We start from the raw sequence: 9,458 nt of genomic DNA, 5'->3' as shown, positions 1-9,458 counted from the left end.
TGTCTCATTTACCAAATGGTTGTCAGACTGTGTAGTCTCATTTACCAAATAGTTGTCAGACTGTGTAGTCTCATTTACCAAATAGTTGTCAGACTGTGTATTCTCATTAACCAAATGATTGTCAGACTGTGTAGTCTCATTTACCAAATGAATGTCAGACTGTGTAGTCTCATTTACCAAATGATTGTCAGACTGTGTAGTCTCATTTACCAAATAGTTGTCAGACTGTGTAGTATCATTTACCAAATAGTTGTCAGACCGTTTAGTCTCATTTACCAAATGATTGTCAGACTGTGTAGTCTCATTTACCAAATGGTTGTCAGACTGTGTTGTCTCATTTACCAAATGATTGTCATACCGTTTAGTCTGATTTACCAAATGATTGTCAGACTGTGTAGTCTCATTTACCAAATGGTTGTGAGACTGTGTAGTCTCATTTACCAAATGATTGTCAGAATGTGTAGTCTCATCTACCCAAATGATTGTCAGACCTTTTAGTCTCATTTACAAAATGATTGTCAGACTGTGTAGTCTCATTTACAAAATGATTGTCAGACTATGTCGTCTTATTTACCCAAATGGTTGTCAGACTGTGTAGTTTTATTTACCAAATGATTGTCAGACTGTGTAGTCTCATTTACCAAATGGTTGTCAAACTGTGTAGTTTCATTTACCAAATGATTGTCAGACTGTGTAGTCTCATTTACCAAATGGTTGTCAGACTGTGTAGTCTCATTTACCAAATGATTGTCAGACTGTGTAGTTTCATTTACCAAATGATTGTCAGACTGTGTAGTCTCATTTACCCAAATGTCTGCCAGACTGTGTAGTCTCATTTACTAAATGGTTTTCAGAATGTGTAGACTCATTTACCAAATGGTTGATAGACTGTGTAGTCTCATTTACCAAATAGGTGTCAGACTGTGTAGTCTCATTTACCAAATAGTTATCAGACTGTGTAGTCTCATTTACCAAAATAGTTTTGAGACCGTTTAGTCTCGTTTACCAAATGATTGTCAGACTGTGTAGTCTCATTTACCAAATGGTTGTCAGACTGTGTAGTCTCATTTACCAAATGATTGTCAGACCGTTTAGTCTCATTTACGAAATGATTGTCAGACTGTGTAGTCTCATTTACCAAATGGTTGTCAGACTGTGTAGTATCATTTACCAAATGATTGTCAGACTGTGTAGTCTCATTTACCCAAATGATTGTCAGACCGTTTAGTCTCATTTACAAAATCATTGTCAGACTGTGTAGTCTCTTTTACCAGATGATTGTCAGACTGTGTAGTCTCATTTACCAAAATGATTGTCAGACTGTGTTGTATCATTTACCAAATGGTTGTCAGACTGTGTAGTCTCATTTACCAAATGATTGTCAGAATGTGTAGTCTCATCTACCCAAATGATTGTCAGACCGTTTAATCTTATTTACCAAGTGATAGTCAGACTGTGTAGTCTCATTTAGAAAATGATTGTCAGACTGTGTAGTCTCATTAACCCAAATGACTGCCAGACTGTGTAGTCTCATTTACTAAATGGTTTTCAGAATGTGTAGTCTCATTTACCAAATGGTTGATAGACTGTGTAGTCTCATTTACCAAATAGTTGTCAGACTGTGTAGTCTCATTTACCAAATAGTTATCAGACTGTGTAGTCTCATTTACGAAATGATTGTCAGAATGTGTATTCTGATTCACCAAATGATTGTCAGAATGTGTATTATAATTTACCAAATGATTGTCAGACTGTGTAGTCTCATTTACAAAATCATTGTCAGACTGTGTAGTCTCATTTACCAAATAGTTGTCAGACTGTGTTTTCTCATTTACCAAATGGTTGTCAGACTGTGTAGTCTCATTTACCAAATGATTGTCAGACCGTTTAGTCTCATTTACCAAATGATTGTCAGACTGTGTAGTCTCATTTACCAAATGATTGTCAGACTGTGTAGTCTCATTTACCAGATGATTGTCAGACTGTGTAGTCTCATTTACCCAAATGATTGTCAGACTGTGTAGTCTCAATTACCAAATGGTTGTCAGACTGTGTAGTCTCATTTACCAAATGATTGTCAGAATGTGTAGTCTCATCTACCCAAAGGATTGTCAGACCGTTTAATCTCATTTACCAAATGATTTTCAGACTGTGTAGTCTCATTTACAAAATGATTGTCAGACTATGTCGTTTTATTTACCCAAATGATTGTCAGACTGTGTAGTATTATTCACACAATGATTGTCAGACTGTGTAGTCTCATTTACCAAATTGTTTTCAGACTGTGTAGTCTCATTTACCAAATGGTTGTCATACTGTGTAGTCTCATTTACTAAATGATTGCCAGACTGTTTAGTCTCATTTACTAAATGGTTTTCAGAATGTGTAGTCTCATTTACCAAATGGTTGATAGACTGTGTTGTCTCATTTACCAAATGGTTGTCATACTGTGTAGTCTCATTTACCAAATTGTTGTCAGACTGTTTTGTCTCATTTACCAAATGGTTGTCAGACTGTGTAGTCTCATTTACCAAATAGTTGTCAGACTGTGTAGTCTCATTTACCAAATAGTTGTCAGACTGTGTATTCTCATTAACCAAATGATTGTCAGACTGTGTAGTCTCATTTACCAAATGAATGTCAGACTGTGTAGTCTCATTTACCAAATGATTGTCAGACTGTGTAGTCTCATTTACCAAATGGTTGATAGACTGTTTTGTCTCATTTACCAAATGGTTGTCAGACTGTGTAGTCTCATTTACCAAATAGTTGTCAGACTGTGTAGTCTCATTTACCAAATAGTTGTCAGACTGTGTATTCTCATTAACCAAATGATTGTCAGACTGTGTAGTCTCATTTACCAAATGAATGTCAGACTGTGTAGTCTCATTTACCAAATGATTGTCAGACTGTGTAGTCTCATTTACCAAATAGTTGTCAGACTGTGTAGTATCATTTACCAAATAGTTGTCAGACCGTTTAGTCTCATTTACCAAATGATTGTCAGACTGTGTAGTCTCATTTACCAAATGGTTGTCAGACTGTGTTGTCTCATTTACCAAATGATTGTCATTCCGTTTAGTCTGATTTACCAAATGATTGTCAGACTGTGTAGTCTCATTTACCAAATGGTTGTCAGACTGTGTAGTCTCATTTACCAAATGATTGTCAGAATGTGTAGTCTCATCTACCCAAATGATTGTCAGACCTTTTAGTCTCATTTACAAAATGATTGTCAGACTGTGTAGTCTCATTTACAAAATGATTGTCAGACTATGTCGTCTTATTTACCCAAATGGTTGTCAGACTGTGTAGTTTTATTTACCAAATGATTGTCAGACTGTGTAGTCTCATTTACCAAATGGTTGTCAAACTGTGTAGTTTCATTTACCAAATGATTGTCAGACTGTGTAGTCTCATTTACCAAATGATTGTCAGAATGTGTAGTCTCATTTATCAAATAGTTGTCAGACTGTGTAGTCTTATTTACCAAATGATTGTCTGACTGTGAAGTCTGATTTACCAAATTATTGTCTGACTGTGTAGTCTCATTTACCAAATGATTGTTGGACTGTGTAGTCTCATTTACCAAATGACTGTCAGACTGTGTAGTCTCATTTACCAAATAGTTGTCAGACTGTGTATTCTCACTTACCAAAAGGTTGTCTGACTGTGTAGTCTCATTTACTAAATGATTTCCAGACTGTTTAGTCTCATTCACCAAATGAATGTCAGACTATGTCGTCTTATTTACCCAAAATGATTGTCAGACTCTGTCGTCTTATTTACCCAAATGATTGTCAGACTGTGTAGTTTCATTTACCAAATGATTGTCAGACTGTGTAGGCTCATTTACCAAATTATTGTCAGACTGTGTAGTGTCATATACCAAATGGTTGTCAGACTGTGTAGTCTCATTTACCAAATGGTTGTCAGACAGTGTAGTCTCATTTACCAAATGATTGTCAGACTGTGTAGTCTCATTTGACAAATGATTGCCAGACTATGTAATCTCATTTACCAATAGGTTGTCAGACTGTGTTGTCTCATTTACCAAATGAATGTCAAACTGTGTTGTCCATTTACCAAATGATTGTCAAACTGTGTAGTCTCATTTACCAAATAATTGTCAGACTATGTAGTATTATTTACCAAATGATTGTCAGACTGTGTAGTCTCATTTACCAAATTATTGTCAGACTGTGTAGTCTCATTTACCAAATGGTTGTCAGACTGTGTAGTCTCATTTACCAAATGTTTGTCAGACTGTGTAGTCTCATTTACCAAATGATTGTCAAACTGCGTAGTTTCATTTACCAAATGATTGTCAGTCTGCGTAGTCTCATATACCAAATGGTTGTCAGACTGTGTAGTCAAATTTAGCAAATGATTGTCAGACTGTGCAGTTTCATTTACCAAATGATATTCAGACTGTATAGTCTCATTTACCAAATGATTGTCAGACTGTGTAGTCTCATTTACCAAATGATTGTCAGACTGTTTAGTCTCATTTACCCAAATGACTGCCAGACTGTGTAGTCTCATATACTAAATGGTTTTCAGAATGTGTAGTCTCATTTACCAAATGGTTGATAGACTGTGTTGTCTCATTTACCAAATGGTTGTCAGACTGTGTAGTCTCATTTACCAAATAGTTGTCAGACTGTGTAGTCTCATTTACCAAATAGTTGTCAGACTGTGTATTCTCATTAACCAAATGATTGTCAGACTGTGTAGTCTCATTTACCAAATGAATGTCAGACCGTTTAGTCTCATTTACCAAATGATTGTCAGACTGTGTAGTCTCATTTACCAAATAGTTGTCAGACTGTGTTGTCTCATTTACCAAATGGTTGTCAGACTGTGTAGTCTCATTTACCAAATAGTTGTCAGACTGTGTAGTCTTATTTACCAAATGGTTGTCAGACTGTGTAGTCTCATTAACCAAATGATTGTCAGACCGTTTAGTCTCATTTACCAAATGATTGTCAGACTGTGTAGTCTCATTTACCAAATGGTTGTCAGACTGTGTAGTATCATTTACCAAATGATTGTCAGACTGTGTAGTCTCATTTACCCAAATGATTGTCAGACCGTTTAGCCTCATTTACAAAATCATTGTCAGACTGTGTATTCTCATTTACCAGATGATTTTCAGACTGTGTAGTCTCATTTGCCAAAATGATTGTCAGACTGTGTAGTCTCATTTACCAAATGGTTGTCAGACTGTGTAGTCTCATTTACCAAATGATTGTCAGAATGTGTAGTCTCATCTACCCAAATGATTGTCAGACCGTTTAATCTCATTTACCAAGTGATAGTCAGACTGTGTAGTCTCATTTACAAAATGATTGTCAGACTATGTCGTTTTATTTACCCAAATGATTGTAAGACTGTGTAGTTTTATTTACCAAATGATTGTCAGACTGTGTAGTCTCATTTACTAAATGATTGTCAGACTATGTAGTCTCATTTACCAAATGATTGTCAGACTGTGTAGTCTCATTTACCCAAATGACTGCCAGACTGTGCAGTCTCATTTACTAAATGGTTTTCAGAATGTGTAGTCTCATTTACCAAATGGTTGATAGACTATGTAGTCTCATTTACCAAATAGTTGTCAGACTGTGTAGACTCATTTACCAAATAGTTATCAGACTGTGTAGTCTCATTTACCAAAATAGTTGTCAGACCGTTTAGTCTCATTTACCAAATGATTGTCAGACCGTGTAGTCTCATTTACCAAATGATTGTCAGACTGTGTAGTCTCATTTACCAAATGGTTGTCAGACTGTGTAGTATCATTTACCAAATGATTGTCAGACTGTGTAGTCTCATTTACCCAAATGATTGTCAGACCGTTAAGTCTCATTTACAAAATCATTGTCAGACTGTGTAGTCTCATTTACCAGATGATTGTCAGACTGTGTAGTCTCATTTACCAAAATGATTGTCAGACTGTGTAGTCTCATTTACCAAATGGTTGTCAGACTGTGTAGTCTCATTTACCAAATGATTGTCAGAATGTGTAGTCTCATCTACCCAAATGATAGTCAGACCGTTTAATCTTATTTACCAAGTGATAGTCAGACTGTGTAGTCTCATTTACAAAATGATTGTCAGACTGTGTAGTCTCATTTACCCAAATGACTGCCAGACTGTGTACTCTCATTTGCTAAATGGTTTTCAGAATGTGTAGTCTCATTTACCAAATGGTTGATAGACTGTGTAGTCTCATTTACCTAATAGTTGTCAGACTGTGTAGTCTCATTTACCAAATAGTTATCAGACTGTGTAGTCTCATTTACGAAATGATTGTCAGACTGTGTATTCTGATTCACCAAATGATTGTCAGAATGTGTATTATAATTTACCAAATGATTGTCAGACTGTGTAGTCTCATTTACAAAATCATTGTCAGACTGTGTAGTCTCATTTACCAAATAGTTGTCAGACTGTGTTTTCTCATTTACCAAATGGTTGTCAGACTGTGTAGTCTCATTTATCAAATAGTTGTCAGACTGTGTAGTCTCATTTACCAAATGATTGTCAGACCGTTTAGTCTCATTTACCAAATGATTGTCAGACTGTGTAGTCTCATTTACCAAATGATTGTCAGACTGTGTAGTCTCAATTACCAAATGGTTGTCAGCCTGTGTAGTCTCATTTACCAAATGATTGTCAGAATGTGTAGTCTCATCTACCCAAAGGATTGTCAGACCGTTTAATCTCATTTACCAAGTGATTTTCAGACTGTGTAGTCTCATTTACAAAATGATTGTCAGACTATGTCGTTTTATTTACCCAAATGATTGTCAGACTGTGTAGTATTATTTACCAAATGATTGTCAGACTGTGTAGTCTCATTTACCAAATTGTTTTCAGACAGTGTAGTCTCATTTACCAAATGGTTGTCACACTGTGTAGTCTCATTTACTAAATGATTGCCAGACTGTTTAGTCTCATTTACCAAATGATTGTCAGACTGTGTAGTCTCATTTATCAAATAGATGTCAGACTGTGTAGTCTTATTTACCAAATGATTGTCTGACTGTGTAGTCTGATTTACCAAATTATTGTCTGACTGTGTAGTCTCATTTACCAAATGATTGTCAGACTGTGTAGTCTCATTTACCCAAATGACTGCCAGACTGTGCAGTCTCATTTACTAAATGGTTTTCAGAATGTGTAGTCTCATTTACCAAATGGTTGATAGACTGTGTAGTCTCATTTACCAAATAGTTGTCAGAATGTGTAGACTCATTTACCAAATAGTTATCAGACTGTGTAGTCTCATTTACCAAAATAGTTGTCAGACCGTTTAGTCTCATTTACCAAATGATTGTCATACTGTGTAGTCTCATTTACCAAATGGTTGTCAGACTGTGTAGTCTCATTTACCAAATGATTGTCAGACCGTTTAGTCTCATTTACCAAATGATTGTCAGACTGTGTAGTCTCATTTACCAAATGGTTGTCAGACTGTGTAGTATCATTTACCAAATGATTGTCAGACTGTGTAGTCTCATTTACCCAAATGATTGTCAGACCGTTAAGTCTCATTTACAAAATCATTGTCAGACTGTGTAGTCTCATTTACCAGATGATTGTCAGACTGTGTAGTCTCATTTACCAAAATGATTGTCAGACTGTGTAGTCTCATTTACCAAATGGTTGTCAGACTGTGTAGTCTCATTTACCAAATGATTGTCAGAATGTGTAGTCTCATCTACCCAAATGATAGTCAGACCGTTTAATCTTATTTACCAAGTGATAGTCAGACTGTGTAGTCTCATTTACAAAATGATTGTCAGACTGTGTAGTCTCATTTACCCAAACGACTGCCAGACTGTGTACTCTCATTTACTAAATGGTTTTCAGAATGTGTAGTCTCATTTACCAAATGGTTGATAGACTGTGTAGTCTCATTTACCTAATAGTTGTCAGACTGTGTAGTCTCATTTACCAAATAGTTATCAGACTGTGTAGTCTCATTTACGAAATGATTGTCAGACTGTGTATTCTGATTCACCAAATGATGGTCAGAATGTGTATTATAATTTACCAAATGATTGTCAGACTGTGTAGTCTCATTTACCAAATGATTGTCAGACTGTTTAGTCTCATTTACCCAAATGACTGCCAGACTGTGTAGTCTCATATACTAAATGGTTTTCAGAATGTGTAGTCTCATTTACCAAATGGTTGATAGACTGTGTTGTCTCATTTACCAAATGGTTGTCAGACTGTGTAGTCTCATTTACCAAATAGTTGTCAGACTGTGTAGTCTCATTTACCAAATAGTTGTCAGACTGTGTATTCTCATTAACCAAATGATTGTCAGACTGTGTAGTCTCATTTACCAAATGAATGTCAGACCGTTTAGTCTCATTTACCAAATGATTGTCAGACTGTGTAGTCTCATTTACCAAATAGTTGTCAGACTGTGTTGTCTCATTTACCAAATGGTTGTCAGACTGTGTAGTATCATTTACCAAATAGTTGTCAGACTGTGTAGTCTTATTTACCAAATGGTTGTCAGACTGTGTAGTCTCATTAACCAAATGATTGTCAGACCGTTTAGTCTCATTTACCAAATGATTGTCAGACTGTGTAGTCTCATTTACCAAATGGTTGTCAGACTGTGTAGTATCATTTACCAAATGATTGTCAGACTGTGTAGTCTCATTTACCCAAATGATTGTCAGACCGTTTAGCCTCATTTACAAAATCATTGTCAGACTGTGTAGTCTCATTTACCAGATGATTTTCAGACTGTGTAGTCTCATTTGCCAAAATGATTGTCAGACTGTGTAGTCTCATTTACCAAATGGTTGTCAGACTGTGTAGTCTCATTTACCAAATGATTGTCAGAATGTGTAGTCTCATCTACCCAAATGATTGTCAGACCGTTTAATCTCATTTACCAAGTGATAGTCAGACTGTGTAGTCTCATTTACAAAATGATTGTCAGACTATGTCGTTTTATTTACCCAAATGATTGTAAGACTGTGTAGTTTTATTTACCAAATGATTGTCAGACTGTGTAGTCTCATTTACTAAATGATTGTCAGACTATGTAGTCTCATTTACCAAATGATTGTCAGACTGTGTAGTCTCATTTACTAAATGGTTTTCAGAATGTGTAGTCTCATTTACCAAATGGTTGATAGACTATGTAGTCTCATTTACCAAATAGTTGTCAGACTGTGTAGACTCATTTACCAAATAGTTATCAGACTGTGTAGTCTCATTTACCAAAATAGTTGTCAGACCGTTTAGTCTCATTTACCAAATGATTGTCAGACCGTGTAGTCTCATTTACCAAATGATTGTCAGACTGTGTAGTCTCATTTACCAAATGGTTGTCAGACTGTGTAGTATCATTTACCAAATGATTGTCAGACTGTGTAGTCTCATTTACCCAAATGATTGTCAGACCGTTAAGTCTCATTTAC

The sequence above is a fragment of the Saccoglossus kowalevskii genome, chromosome 10 (genome assembly GCF_978046115.1).
Source record: "Saccoglossus kowalevskii chromosome 10, keSacKowa6.1, whole genome shotgun sequence".
Classification (NCBI taxonomy): domain Eukaryota; kingdom Metazoa; phylum Hemichordata; class Enteropneusta; family Harrimaniidae; genus Saccoglossus; species Saccoglossus kowalevskii.
The sequence above is the reverse complement of the archived record's forward strand: the minus strand, read 5'-3'. Positions refer to the sequence as shown.